General features: G+C 40.7%; 1 protein-coding gene across 1 annotated transcript in view; it reads left to right on the forward strand.

Moving 5' to 3' along the window:
- Positions 1–3,661: 3,661 nt before the first annotated feature.
- Positions 3,662–15,798, forward strand: part of STARD3NL (STARD3 N-terminal like) — a 41,306-nt gene continuing 29,169 nt past the window's right edge. Inside the window, exon 1 of the mRNA XM_010989879.3 lies at positions 3,662–3,864. The gene's annotated coding sequence lies outside the window, so the exon portion shown is untranslated. The remainder of the gene's footprint in view (positions 3,865–15,798) is intronic.

Genomic DNA, 15,798 nt, shown 5'->3' on the forward strand with positions numbered 1-15,798 from the left:
CAGTCAAGATTTGGAAACAACCTAAATTTCCATCAACAGATGAAAGGATAGAGAAAATGTGGTATATGCATACAATAGAATGGCATTTGGCCTTAAAAAATGAAGGAAATCCTTTCATTTGGGACACCATGGATGGACCTAGAAGTAATTATTATCTATGCTTCTAAATTTTTATCAAAATTGATTTTTCATTTTAAATGTCCTTTTATATAAGTAACAAGTGGTTCAACTAAAGCAAAAGCTAAAGTGCTACTTCTTGTATTTCTTGCTTTTCAAATTCAATTGGGTGAGAAATGATTGCAATATCTAGTTTTAATTGTTTAAAAGGCATGTAGTATAGATCAATTGCTCAACCAGAGACATCTCCTTTGCTTCACCTGGTTCAATCATTATTTTTTCTTCACAGTACCTGTCTTTCATAGATAATTCCTAGGTTTCTGGAATACAGTTTCAGGGCTAACACCTCTCATGGGCTGCCTCAGCAGTTGTGGCGGCTCCAGAGCCCAAATCAGGGTCGGGGCAGAGAAGTTTTTGAGTTTGGGCGCCTGACCTGGGGGAGCATGAGGTGAGGACTGAGTCAGGCTGTACCTGGGGATGGGGAGAGGGTGACCTGCAGTTGTAGCAGCATCTATTACCTGCTTGTGGCCCTCTTATGGCATCAACCATCCGAAGGGGAGACACCGAAGTCCAGCGTAGCTTGTGGTGCACCCAAGGTTCAGAGGGAGGAGGTGGAGATGCAGCACTTCCATGGAAAGCATCTTGCCTGGAAATAAGTCAGTCACAGAATAACAAAGATTGCACGATTCCACTTAAATGCAGTATTTAGTATAGTCAAACTTATAGATGCAGAGAATAGAATGGTGGTTGCCAGAGGATGGGGGAGGAGAAAACAGGGAATTTTTCAATGGTTATAAGGTTACAGTTATATACAAGATTAATAAGCTCTAGAGATTTGCTGTACAACATAGGGCCCATAGCTAATATAGGTTGTTACTCACTTAAAAACTTAAGAAGGTTGATTCTTGCTATGTGTTCTTACCACACACACACACACACAAAAGCAAGAGGATACAAGAAATCTTTTGGTGGTGATGGATATGTTTATTACCTTGTTTGTGATGATGGTATCACAGATCTATGCATATGTTCAAACTCATTAGAATGAATACATTAAATATTTGCAAATTTCTATATATTCAGCTTATCTAAATAAGGTTAAAAACAAAAAACAAACAAGAAGAGGAACACAGAACTGAGAATATCTGGGAATATCAAGTGCTGGCAAAGATTTGGAGCAACTGGAATTTTCATTCACTGCTAGCGGGTTGTAAATTGATAAAACCAAAAAAACCTGTTTGGTAGTGTCTACTAATACTGAATATATGTATATCCTGTGGCACAGAAGAACTGCTTGTAGGTACATATCAAAATCAAATGTGTAACTATGTGCATCAACAGACAGCTATAAGAATATTCATAGCAGCATCATTTGTAGTCACCCTAAACTTTTAACAACTCAGTGTTAAGCAATATTAGAATAGGTTGTCATTCTAAGTGAAGTAAGCCAGAGAGAGAAGTAAAAATACCATATGATATGACTTTTATGTGGAATCCAAAAAAAAAGACAAATGAATTTATTTACAAAACAGAAACAGAGTTACAGACCTAAAAAAAAACTTATGGTTACCAGGGGGAGACAGAGGTGGGAAGGGATAAATTGGGAGTTCAAGATTTGCAGATATTAATATATATAAAATAGATAAACAACAAGTCCACACTGTATAGCACAGGGAACTATATTCAATATCTTGTAGTAACTTATGGTGAAAAAAATATGAAAACGAATATATGTATTCAGTGTGACTGAAGCATTGTGCTGTACACCAGAAACTGACACAACATTGTAAACTGACTTCAATAAAAAAAAATTTATATATATATAAATACTTCAATTAAAAATATATATAAAAGAATAGATAAAGAAATTTTGGGATTATTTACAGACATGAGAAGGAATAAACTACTACTATATTCTTTACTATGGATCAATTAAGAGTCACACAAGAGTACATACAATGTGTGGCCATATATAAGCTTTTAAAAACAGGTAAAACTAAATTTGGTGACAAAGTTCAGAATAGTGGCAATTTTTTTGTGTGCTGCAATGACTAAGACCGAGCATGAGGAGAGCTTCTATACTGCTGGTAAATATTTAAAATCTTGATCTAGGAAGTGGCAACACAAGTTGTTTACCAAGACCAAGATAAACATTCATGATTATTGCACTTCTTTTGTACACATTACCTCTTTAAATTTTTTCACATACATCCATTTAGAAAACTTTAAAAATTGTATTTCGTCAATTTTGATGAGGGTGCAAGGAAAGGGGTGCTCATATATTAGGGTAGGAATGTGACTGCAACAGCTACTTAAGTAGAGCAAATGGGGAGACTCTACTACTGAGGTTTAAAATGTGCACTCCCTATCCTGCACAGTCACGTTAGTATCTGCACTAGAGGACACTTGGATATAGGTGCGAAAAGGCACAAACACATATTGAAGGTAGCAATACTGCTAATAACAAAACAGAAACTATATGTCTGAGGGTAAGGGAATCATAAATTAAAACTATTGGTTCTGAGGACTATCATGCAGTACTTCAGAAGAGTTTGGTAAATTTATATGTAGATATGGAAAGATCTCAAGGATACAATACTGATTGGACAAAAAAAAAAAAAAATGACACCTACGCATGTGTAAATGCATAGGAACCAGGAGTCATCCTGCAGGCACTAGTTTGTAATTACTGACTAAAATGGACTAGCCTCATTTGTGATGTTTCAATTTATGGTTAGGTATAATTCAAAATAAATAACAAACAGCCTGTATAATGTCTTTGAAAGAATATCCAAAAAGTCAGTAACGCTTGCCTCAGGCACTGACTCCAATAGGGTAACTGAGTGACCGAGGGTCTGGAAGCGAAAGAATTCTTACTGTGTAACCCTCTATTCCTTCAAATACGTGAACGATGTAACTGTAGCACCTTTTAGGAAAAAAGTTTAATTGAAAATATAAAGATAATTTGAATTAAAACGGTAATTAAAAGATGCCCAATTTTGAGGTAAAATATATACAAATATATATGCAACGTGGCTACTATTAAGACAGAGGTGCTAGTTATGCGATAGGAGCACAGAGAACAGGTATCCTAAGTCTGAGGGGCTTGAGGAGAATTCGAAGCTGAGGTGACGCTTGAACAGAGAAATTGTCCTACTTTTTCATTCCCGGAGAGCTCAGTGCGAGGAGCCCAGGGACCCTGAAATCCAGTCCCATGATTATTTTCCAGAGCTGGAGCCTAAATCTCCAAGAGACTGAAGGCGGAAGCAGAATCAACGAGGAGGGGGAGCGACGCCTAATAAAACTGTGTGGTACCGGATTCACGCAAATCCAACCAGCTCTGCGCGCTCGAAGCCGAAGTTCTAGATTCCCACTCTCCCTTCAGCGCAGGCTGGCCCGCCCTCTCCCTCCTACCCGCGATGCTTACTGGGCAGTAGATGATTGACAGGCTCATCTACCAATCGCTGGCTAGGCCAAGGGGGCGTGCCCTGGCCCGGTCTTCGGTCTCTCCGGCGAGATGCGGCCCCTGTGCGTCGACGTCAGCGTGCTGACGTCGCGGGCAGGGTACTCGAGGAGGTCCGGGGGCGTCTGTCCGGGCGGTGGGCTGTGCGTGGCCTGCAGGGCTGGATCTTCGGTCCCGTCCCGCCAAGCCCCGCCCCTTCGCCCGCTAGGACTCCCGTGGGCGCAGCCACAGATCCGCTGTCGCCGGGGCAGCCTGGGGCGGCCGGCCCGGAACCCTCCGATGAGGTAGGCTGGGTTTCTCGTCACCCTATTTGACAGATTGAAAAACTGAGTCACCCGGGATCAGATGACTTGCCCGGGGCTCACTGTGGACCCGCGAACGGAGGCCTGAGCCTAGCGTCCGGTTCTGTTTGTTAAGCCCTCGCAGTCCTCAGGGGAGGAGGAGGGGCTAGGTAGGCTGTGTTTATAAAGGATACAAAAGTGAAGTTGCAGATTGCGGAGCCCCTTTCATCCAGGGCTTGAGCTGGGGGTTAGGGGATGGATGTAGGTAGCGAGGTCTCCATCCCTTCTCCCTGCGGACCCCGAAGTGTCCTCGGTGGGGTCCAGCCCGGTGCTGGCCCCGTGGGCCCTCCAGAGTGACCAAGAATGCTGACGGGGTGATGCGTGAATTATACAGACAAGGTGGGTTACTGGCCTCTTTATTCATCGAGAAAAACTGTTCAAAACAAAATTTAAAAATTAAAGCACAAGTCACGAACGTTCTGGCTGTGGTTTCAGTTCACTGCTTTTGCCTGCTCATGGGTATGTGGCCATAATTTGAAATCTCAATAGCCTGGTTAGTTTTGATTTAGGATTAGAAAGAGATCTCCCTCCTCCGTTAGGTCAAACATGAGTTAACATTGTGGAACTTTTCTTATCATTCTCTTAATATGCCAATTGTTCACCATGTCATTTGTCTTCTGTTTCACAGATGGAATCACTGAATTCATCACTTGACTCAGTAATAATAGTTTGGATAAGTTTAGCAAGGTAATAAAGTAACAGGTCGAATCTCTCAAATACACCGGAATTACTTTAGTTTGTTTCTCAGAATTCTTTGTTGAGAAGGGTTGTGAAAGAGAATTTCCATCTACATACTGTCTACCTATACATCCTCACAAAACAAAACAACTTATGGTACCATTGCTTTATTTACGTGCTTAATAAGTTGGGGCATAATTTCATGCTCATAAAGTGAAAATATGTGCTGTACAAGATACGAATCCTTATATAATATTTTATATTGTCATGAAGAATTCATTCTCTTTGAATCTTGCTGTCTCAAGCATTGACCTTTTAAGACCTCATTATTGCATAAAATGGCACTAAAGAAATGAAATTAAAGCCAGTTCAGGGGACTTTTCCTTGCTTATGTTCACAGAGGATGGTTATTATCATTTGAATTTATTCTTTGGACAGATTTATCTGATGAATGCCTCATCTGTGCCATGCTTTGTTTTGGGTGTTGGGGATCAAATACTGGAAAATTCAGATAAGGTTCCCTCCCTCAAAGACCTTCCATTTTGGTGGAGATACTATAAATATGTAAAATAAAAATGACAGTTTTAGATAATGATAAATGCTAGAAAAAATATTAGAGGGCAAAGGGCTGGAGTGTGACTAGGATTTGGGGGAAATAGATATAGGTGATCAAGGAAGATTTCCTTGAGGAAGTTTGGATGAGACCTGAATATTTAGAATGAGTCAGCCGTGGGAAGATCTGCTGGAAGTTTCCAAGCAGAAGTAACGACGCAAAGGAACTAAAGGAGAAATGAGCTTGGCATGTTCTGTGGATAAAACAGAAGCTGAGTAAACATAGGGGAGAGTGAGGTTGGGGGGACAGTGGGAGGAGATTACCCTGGAGAAGCAGGCAGGAGGTGGGACCATCTGAACCCATGTAGGAATTACAGACAGGCAAAGGAAATAGGATTTATATATTGTCAAAACTCTCTTCCTTTTTTTTTTCTTGACATTCATAGATGCTAATCAGCTCTCTGCTTTATATTAGTTATGAAATCATTGTAGTAAATCTTTTTTTTTAACCAGTGATCCTCCTTCTCAATGGAAACATATCTTCTTCCCTCCAGCACTGTGTTCCATGCAGTTTGTTTCCTGTTCACTATGTGCAGGACTCTTGAGCTTATCTAAGCTCATCTTCCTCTCCCTGCTTTTTTCCTTCCTACTCTCAACCTTGAGTCCTGTCCAGTATTTATGTGCAGGCCATCAGCCCCTGCTCTTCTCCAAGCAGAGTCTTTGGAAGCTGCATGTCAAGTGGATTCCTGTTTTCCATTAGAAGTTTTATTACTGACCAGAGACTTCGTGTCTGCCTTTATTTAGTGCCTGCCTGCACCATGTGTGTTGTATACACTCTGTTCCTTCTAACCCGTTGCAAAGGTAGATGTTAACCCTTCCTGATGGAAGAGGAAACTTCCACTTAAGGCCACCCAGCTGGTCCTGAGGGAGCCCAGCTTTGAACACTCCAGTTAGCCTGCCCCCAAAGCCTAAACACCTCACTGCCTGGGTACACGACAACAACTACAAATCTCTATTGTGTGAAATTAATATTTTATGAAATAGCATTTTAGATTCGATTCTCTTAGTTTAACGGTGAGACTGGAGGCCTGTAGATATTCATTGCTTTTCAAGACATAACTGGCACCAAATTCTCACCCCACTAAATATCAGCCTAGTGTTTTTACTGCTATACTTGCCACATGACAATTCCATCATAAGGGGCTTCTGTGTATATAAAAATACAGTATCTCAACATCTTGAAGTTACTGACCATAAACTCATACAAGGTAATTTATAGTCCCTAAATTCATGATGTTTTGAAACTCATAGAAGGTAATTTTAAAAAGGTAAAACAGTGCTACTTCTTGGGCGAAAATAACCCTTGCTTTATTTTACTTCTCTTTCAGCGGTGAGCAGGTATAAACTTTCTGAATGTATCTTGATTTTCTTAGTAAAAAGTGGTTTCAAAATGAGTTTAAAGTTTAAGTTTTAGTTTCATAAATCTTTGTAAGGGAGTTTAAAATTTATTTTTTTCCCAGCTAAACCCAGCTTTACACGATGCTGGCACATAGTTTCTGTTGGCACATGGAGTTTCTTCCTATAATTGAGGAAGCCATTGGGTCATCTCAGGAATACAACTTCTCTTAGGAATGTATTGATTTTAATGAGTAAAAATCAGTTGGTAAATTATATGGTTGAAAATGGTTTACTGCGTTCATGCAATTTAAGAATACCCATTCTTAATTTCTAAGGTTTGCTTATGTTATTATGATTGGGATATGGTTGATGAATAATGGCAAATTAACAAATAGTTAAATTTACTTTCTGGTGGCTTTTGGACTCTCCTATGACTTAATGGAGGTGGTCTTTTCTATTAGTCAAATTAGAATAATGTTCAGGGAATTAGTAGCACCGTCTTTCTTAAATGTTGGAAGATATTTAAATCTAAGCAAAAGATTGCTTTTGCTCTTCACACCATCTACTGGGTATTTTGACTGGGTATCTCTATCCTTTAAGATTATTTATGCAACTGACACCCACTTTCTGAAGACCCAGGCTGTTATGATTTGGTCTCAAATAGTTGCTCTGTCCTTCCGCTGTGAACCCAGTGCCTGAAACTGGACTTCTGGCCTTTCCACCTTAACTGTTACTGCTTGTGCTCTGCCTGCAACCTGGAATGCCTTCTAGATGGACAAATCCAGCCAAAATTCTACCTGTCCCTCTGTATCCATCTGTGCTGCTTTCTTAATGAGCTATTTTTTGTGTCTCTTTAATGGAAGGCTTCTCTCTCGGTAGTCTTTCTCTGTGATGCAGTTTATCAATCTTGATATCATTGGTAAAGCACTGTTTTGTACCTGAGTGTTCAAATATATGTTGACTTGGGCGTAAAAGAGACTTTAACAGTTTGTGTTATACATACAAAGTCTTCTGTAGATTGTCGAACCCTTTAGTTTAGCTCTTTGGATTTATGGAGTGTTTATTACCTCATCTTTGCAAGAAGCATTGTTACGCTTTTCTTGGCTTGGATTCAACAGAACCTCTTTCCTGTTTCAGTTAAGGGTCTGCCTTCTACAATTACCAAGGGGTCTCTTGAGAGGCGCCCAAGTCTTTGGGTAGTAAATATTGAAGGTGCACTGCCGCAAATAAAAATCAGTGTTCTCTGCATTTATGGTTTCAGGGAAAAAAATACTAGCAGTTGCACTTTTTAATAGTGAAGGTGAGAAAACTGAGGCCCAGAGGACTAGCCAGGGACCCTGCAGTGCTGGGCTAAGGAGCCCAGTCAGCACTCCTGGTTCACGGCAGTGGGGGCTTGTGCCCCCACTGTCCTACATCAGATCTCCTGGTGGCCTCTTAAAGAGTATCAGCACAGCTGAGGCCTTTCTGGATTGTTTCACTTGCTTTGCTAGTGAATTGACCTGGATCTGGAAGATACCTCTTGTTATGACTCAAGGTCAAAGTAGGACCTCTTACCAAGGATCCCTGACTGAGCTGTTTAAACCTATGGGTTCTTCCTGGGTAAGCACTGGCTGGTGTCGGGTTTGGTACGCTCTTTAGTTTAAAACTTCTCTCTTCTACTTACCCTCTCATCACAGTTTTCCAAAAAATACCATGAGCCTGGTGGGCATCCTCTGTATTAAGCTTGGAGTTTGGAGGAATTTGGTTGAGTGCCTTCTAAGTTGTAGTGAGCACAGGTTTCCATGACCCACCTTTTCTGGGATGGGATACTTTTCAGATACTGTGTGTTGTTGCTCACTAGAGCATGTTCTTGTTTGCTTTTTGCTTCAGGAAAATAGATTCTCATAATTCTTTCTTTAATTAATTAATCATTTGCTGAATTAATGATGTAGAGCCAGGGAAGTTTCAAGTCCACTTTCGTATTTGTAAGGTATGTCCAGTTCTTCTAAGGTAACACGTGGAGCTCTGGAGAAATTCACAGTTTTTCCAGCTGAGGTGGGAGCACCAGCCAGGACTTGCTTTTGTTATTATTGATAATAAGTGACACTTAGAGGGGCTTCTTCCCTGTCAGCTGCTGTTTTAAATGTTTACATCAGGATCTCTCATCCTCAGCACTGTTGACACTTAGGGTTGGTGGGGGCTGTCCTGTGCGTTGTTGGGTGTTTAAAAGACGCCAGGGACGCCTCCCCTCGTTGTGAGAACCAAAAATGTCTCCAGACATTGACAGATGTCCTGAGGGGAGTCGTGGGTGGGATCCTTCCCCTCCACAGGCTGGACACCTTGAGAGCCACTGCTTTATATAAACGAATTTATTCCTCACGACACGTGGGTCATATTATTGCCTTCATTTTACAGAATGAGAAGCTGCGGCATGGAGAGGTTAAGTAACTTGTCTGAGGTTACATGACCAGCAAGCAGTCATACTGGATGTGAAACCAGGCAGTGCTCTTTGTGAACACTGGCCCGGTGCAGCCAGCTCAGACCCGGCACCAACTGTTAGGGAGCCAAAGACCCCTGTAAACCAGAGACAGAACAGGTGCCAGCGGGACCAGGCAGGGCCATAAGTGAGGTGGCTGAGTGAATATTGCCAGAATTGCCTGTTTTTCAAGAGAAGCTAGAAATCTGGATTTTACTTGTGTGAAAAATTCTTATATTTCAGTATTGGCATTCAATTCAGTGTTTACAGAACATCCTTCAGCCAAACAGTGTCACCTACAGATGGACAGGGTTTGGCCCCAGGCTCTCAGTTTTCAGTCTTTTTTGTGTAAACTTGGCAGCATCGTGACATTATAGAGAACTGTATATTCATTTGATGAGGGGAAATGAGGAGGGCAAATGTTTCCCTTCTTGGAAGGCTCTGGAAATGAGGATGGGTGGGCTTCTAAACAAAAGTTGTGGTCTTGCTTTGTTTTAAGCCAAAAAGTGCAAGAATTAGAGCTGGCCACCCATCACACTTTGAAATGGCAATGCTCTGCTGCTCGGTGCAGACTCAGTTGGAAATTACCTTCAGCAGCATTGTTCATAACTGTTTCTTTCATGACCTCTGCTTGATGAGGTGTTAAAATCCATATCTTATATGACATTGAGAAAACATAAATTGTAGAATTCAATGATTGTATCTTGGAGAAGCAAACCACAGCCATACCTCCCCTTTTTTATTTTAATTAAAGTATAGTTGATTTACAATGTGTTAGTTTCTGGTGTACAGCATAGTTATTTAGTCATATATATAGATTCTTTATCAGATTCTTTTTCATTATAGGTTATTACAAGCTATTAAATATAGTTCCCTGTGCTGTATACTTAGGACCTCATTGTTTGTCTGTTTTGTATATAGGAATTTGTATCCGCTAATCCTGAACTCCTAATTTATCCTACCTCCTTTCCCCTTTGGAAACCATAAGTTTGTTTTCTTTGTCTGTGAGTCTGTGTCTGTTTTGTAAATAAGTTCATTTGTGTATTTTTAAGATTCCACCTGTAAATGATATAACATTTGTCTTTCTCTGTCTGACTTACTTCACTTACTATGATCATCTCTAGGTCCATCCATGTTGCTGCAAATGGCGTTATTTTATTATTTTTTATGGCTGAGTAATATTCCATTATGTATATATACCACATCTTCTTTATCCAGTCATTTGTCGATGGGCATTTAGGTTGCTTCCTTACTTTGGCTATTGCATATAGTGCTGCTATGAACATTAGAGTGCACGTATCTTTTTGAATTAAGGTTCCCTCTGGATATATGCCCAGGAGTGGGATTGCTGGGTCATATGATAGCTCTGTTTTCAGTGTTTAGGGAATCTCCATACTGTTTTTATAATGGCTGCACCAAACTACATTCCCAGCAACAGTGTAGGAGGGTTCCCTTTTCTCCACACCCTGTCTAGCATTTGACATTCATACCTCACTTTTGACAGCCAGCAGCTGAGTCCAGTTTAACTCTGTAGGTAAAGACCAGACTCTCTGCCTGTGTTTTAGCAGCAGGTGGACTTCTGCCGGCCTTTGCGGTGTTTTCCTTATGCTCAGGACCCTTGCTTCTTTAATTGAGCTTGTGAGCCATTGTGCCGCTGCTCTGGGTGTTGAAAGCGACCTCCTACTCTCATGCTGACTTTTCATGGCCCTTGGGCTCTGTCCGTCCTTGTGTGTCAGTGTATGGGAGATTACTTGTAACTTGTGCCTGTTGGAAGGTACTCCTGGGCAAACTTGTAAATGACATTCCCTTTTATTCACTTGCTCTAGTTTGTGAAATAGGAAGCTGGCCTTGGGTAACTCCAGGGACCATTCATGTTATGTCTTCCCCAGTGCTGCTATTAGTGTGCCACCTCTTCCAGCTGTAGAGCCACTCCAGGGGCAGTGAGTAAAGGATGGCTCTGTCACCTAGGGTGACACTTGCAGGAACCCTTATCCTTTCAGAGAAAGACTCTTGCGTTGAATGAAAAGAAACTTATTTTGCCTCCAAATATCCACCTGGGCTTTGCTGTCTCCTCATCAGCTAGCGACTTGGAAATTTAACTTCTGTTTTCTCTGCATGGAGAAAGATAGGTCTGGGGAGGCCTGTGAAGGTTGTGTGATGAACACATTCTTAATTCTAGTCTTTGCAATGGAGAAGGATAGTTACTGAAACAAGTGTACACTTGTAGCCACCTTCCTATGATTCCTAGGAGAGCAGTGAGCTCACTGCCTTGAGATGTTATTGATTTCCAGACCTAGATCAATAAGATCATCAGTTCCATCCTGAGAATTGAAAGCATTTGTTTGAAAATTGCTTGCAGTACGTACTGAAGAAGCAGCATTACGTAGTGCAGAGATGTCCTCATATGCAGTGGAATGTATTTCAAGTTTCTTATTTGAGGGAATTTTATCTGTTTAGATAGTAATATGACTGTTGATTCCATCATTGCTAAAGCTGGCAACACATCTCTAAGAGGAAGCTTTAAATATTCATGAGAATGTATGCACCAAAGAGCACCATGGTTCCTCTAAATTACTGTCTGCTGATGGTTGACTAGTTGACAGTAATAATGAGGTCAAAATTGGGAGAAATAGTGGTAACTCCATAATAACCATTAGGTATTTTGTAACTGATCTCTTGTGATTTTTTTTAGGAAAGTTCAAAGCAGATTTAGTTCTATGGGAACAAGAAAATCTTCTGGAAAATGATGGGCAGTCAGCAACCAAAAAAATCAGTAGTCTTTTAAACTTGTGGAAATGACTTTGACTCATGAAGGAAAATGGAGTTACGTGTAGCGTCTACGATTAGGATGATTAAGACAAAGGAGTTTCTAGGTAGGGTGTGGAGGAAGTCTTTGGGTGTAGGAGTTAGAACTGAAGCTCAGAAAGGGGAAGAAGCTGCAAAGTCCATTTGAGCACCGGGAGAAAGCTACTAGGAGGAGAGTCAGGTTGGAGAGGGACAGTAGAAGCTGGAGGAAGGTAGCTGTAACGACTCTGTTGTTCCAGTTATTCTGGGCCACCTGATAGCAGCTTCCAAAAAAGATGAAAGACAAATAAAAGAATATTCTTGTTTGTCAGAGGCCATGTTGAGACGGACTTTGAAGAAGTGATGTGATGTAGCTACAGCATACCAGCCATCTGACTCAGCCAATGCTGATGACATAACTGGCTACCAAGTTGTTGACCCTTGCAGGGTGGTGACCTAACAATGTGTACTGCCCAGCGTGACTTTGGCCACTCGAGGCATGCTGTCATTTTGCCAACCTGTGATCTGTGGGAGAACAAATATACATTGTCAGATGTCCTTCCTCCATGCAGCTAGCCCAGCCTCCCCTGGACCAAGCGTCATCCCAGTGGCATGGTTATTGTCAGGAGTACACACTTGATTTCCTTCCCTTCTCTTCAGTCACCCCCTTGTCTTATTAGTACATCTGCCTCCTTGACTGGTTGGAAGTTCTGCTGAGAGCAGGGGAATTCCTGCATTACCTTTTGAATCCTTTTAAATGCTTGGAGTTTTACATTTTGTAGGTGTTCAATGCATATTAATTAATAAAATGGAACTCTTAGTGAATGTTAATAAGGCCCACCTCATAATTATTTTCTGTTCTACGAATAAATGCACTTTTTTTTTCATCTTTTATGGAGAGAAGGGAGATCATTCTAACTTCTCTTCCATCGCATGGCTGTAACTTCCATCTATATGCTGTTAACTCCCACATTTCTTTTTCTAGCTCAGACCTCTCCCCTGAACTCCTGACTCCTATCCAGCCACTTACTTTATCTCTACTTGGATGTTGAAAAGCCTCTCCTACTTGATGTGTCATACTGAACCGGTGTTCCCCCTCAGCGTCGTCCCTCCTCTTGCTTCCCCGTGTCAGTAAGCAGCAGCTCCATCCTTCCATTTCCTCAGGCAGCTAGCCCTCCCTGTGTCCTGTGTCCCTGCCCAACCCATCTCCTGATGCTTTTGGCTCTGTATTTAGAATCAACCAGTTCTCACCATCTCCGCTACCACCCTAGTCTGCTAGGTCAGTATATCCTCTCTGTCTTGACTGATTGCCGTAGTCCCCCACGTGGTCTTCTCACTCCAGCTTCTCTCAGCCAGAGGACCCCATAAAGCTTAAGCTGCATCATGCTTGTCACCAACTGAAAAGCTTCCGGCAAGGAGGGTATAGCTCAAGCAGTAGAGCGCCTGCTTAGCAAGCACGAGGTCCCTGGGTGTAATCCCTGGTACCTCCTCTAAATTAAAAAATAAATAGATAAAAAAATTTTTTAAAAACCTAATTACCTCCCCCCGCCAAAAAACAAAACAAAACAAAACAAAACAAAATATTAAAACAACAACAACAAAAAGCTTCCGATGTCTTCCCATCTCATTCAGTCTTTCCAGCGGCCCGGAAGGTCCCACCAGACCCTGACAAGTTGTTGACTTCTCCGTTAGCATCTCCTGCCTCTCTGCCCTCTGTCCCTTGGCTGATGCAAAGCTGAAAGCTGATGACCGGGCTGACCTCCTACCTGGACAACCCCACCCTCCTCAGAGCCTCGCCCTTACTCTTACCTCTGCCTGCAGGGTTCTTCCTTCTGATGCTGACATGGCATTTCTTCCTTATCTCCACCTTTCTTCTTTACTCCACCTTTACTTGGCCTCAATGAGGTCATCCTGACCAAGCAGTTTAAAATTATAGTGCTGCTTCGTTTGTCCTCTATCCCCGGACTGTAGAAGGTAAGCTCCATGAGGGGAGGAAATTTTGTTTGGTTTTATTCATTGCCACAGCCCCAGTGCTCAGAGGAGAACCTACTTGTGAAGTAAATGTGGTAGATGTGGTATATCCTTGGCAAAATTGTTGGTTGTAATTCTTGCTGGACTGCCCTCTGTCACTTCATTCAAGCCTTGTGATGTCAACAACATCAAAATAATTATTAGGTATTTGATACTGGCTCAAAATTCAGACAGAATGACTCCTATCTGCAGTCACGAGCACTTTAGAAGTCTTCAATCTCCACTTGCATTTAGGTAATTTGATAGTTTTATTAGGAGCAGAATGAATTGGATGGCCAGAAATCTTATAAAGGTTTTCACTTGCTCTATCATTGTGTCTCAATGAGAATTATTATATAAAAGTATGTGTGCAAAATCCATCTACATTCTATTTTATATTATGATCTGAGAGGTTTTCTAGGATAATTCCAGTTCCTTATACTGCTCTTAAAGGCAGCTCATACTTACAGTAAAGTTAATTTAATGATTTTTTGCGATGAAAACTGTCCTTTATTCTCTTTGATACATATTTATATTATATACCTATATACATGCATACACACACTATGTATGCTTATGTATACTATATACATATTTTGTTTAAATATATTTCTCTGTATTGTGTATATATGTTTACATGTACTGGATGGGCGGATGGTTGATAGGTAAACAGAGCAACTCTATCCCCAAACATCCTTATGTTCTTTTTTTTTTTTCTGAACTAATCGGGGTTTAAGTTGTGTACCTCCTGACTGACCGTTCAGTACCTCATCATGCATCTCCTAAGAATAAAGACATTCTCCAACATGACCAGAATACTAAACTGTAATCAATTTTCCAGTTGTCTTTTGTGGCTGTATCTTTGGGGTTTTGTTTTTGTTTTTGTTTGAATTCAGGACTCAGTCTAAGCTTGTGCATTGCATGTGATGCCTGTGGCTCTTTATGCTTTTTTAAGTCTTCACATCACTTTCCTACCTTTTGTTCTTGTTTTGTTTTTCACCACATTGACTTCTCTCAAGATTCCAGGATAGCTGTCTTGTAGAATGTTCCACAACTGCGTTTGACTGTTTCCTTAAGACTGAATTCAGGTTAAACATTTTTGGCACTGGTATGTCGTAACACGTACTCCTGACTGTATCATAGTATCAACTTGTTCTCCTATTGGTAATACTATTTGATTACTTGGTATGGGTGGTGACTGCCAGATCTCTCTGTTACTGCCAGTGAAATTATTAAATAATCTGAAGGGTAACACGTTGAGACTGTGAACATCCCCTTTAATAATTTTTAGCATCCATCAATTTGCCAGAATCAATTACTCCAACTGGGGGTTACAAACTGTTGATTTTTCTAACTTCATTATTCCTTCTACATTTTTTATCTAACTTTTTTTTTCTATAAAGGAAAACTCCTACCTTATCTCCCTTTTTTTTACAGTATTACCATGGGCTCATGGAACTTAATAATTTTTCCAACATAAATTCCAATATTACAGTCATTATTTATTTTTATGTTCAAGTTGTTCCAAACTGACCGATGAGAACCCCTCATGACAGCCTACACAATTTTTTTTTAATGATTATGGCTTTTTGTGCCTTCTTTTAAGAACTCTTTGCCTACAAAAAGGTTTTTAAAATATTCTGCTGCACATTCTTATAACAGCTTTATACTTTTAGTTCTTATGTTTAGGTCTGTGATCCATTTTGAATAATTGTTTGCATGGTGTGAATTAGGGTTTGAGGTTGATTTTTGTTTTTCTTTTCTCTTGTGATATCTAGTTGTCCCAGCGTCATTCTTTATTTTCCGTTTGGATTGTTTGGACATCTTTGTCCAAAGTCAAATGATCATATAAGGGCAGATCTGTTTCTAGGCTCTCCTTATGTTCCATTGATCTCTGTTTGTTGATCCTTATGCTGGTGCACACTGTCTTTAAGTAGTGGGTCTTCCAGTTTATGTTCATTTTCAAGATTACTTGAGATATCCTTATTCCTTTGGCATTT

The sequence above is a fragment of the Camelus dromedarius genome, chromosome 7, assembly GCF_036321535.1.
Source record: "Camelus dromedarius isolate mCamDro1 chromosome 7, mCamDro1.pat, whole genome shotgun sequence".
NCBI lineage: Eukaryota > Metazoa > Chordata > Mammalia > Artiodactyla > Camelidae > Camelus > Camelus dromedarius.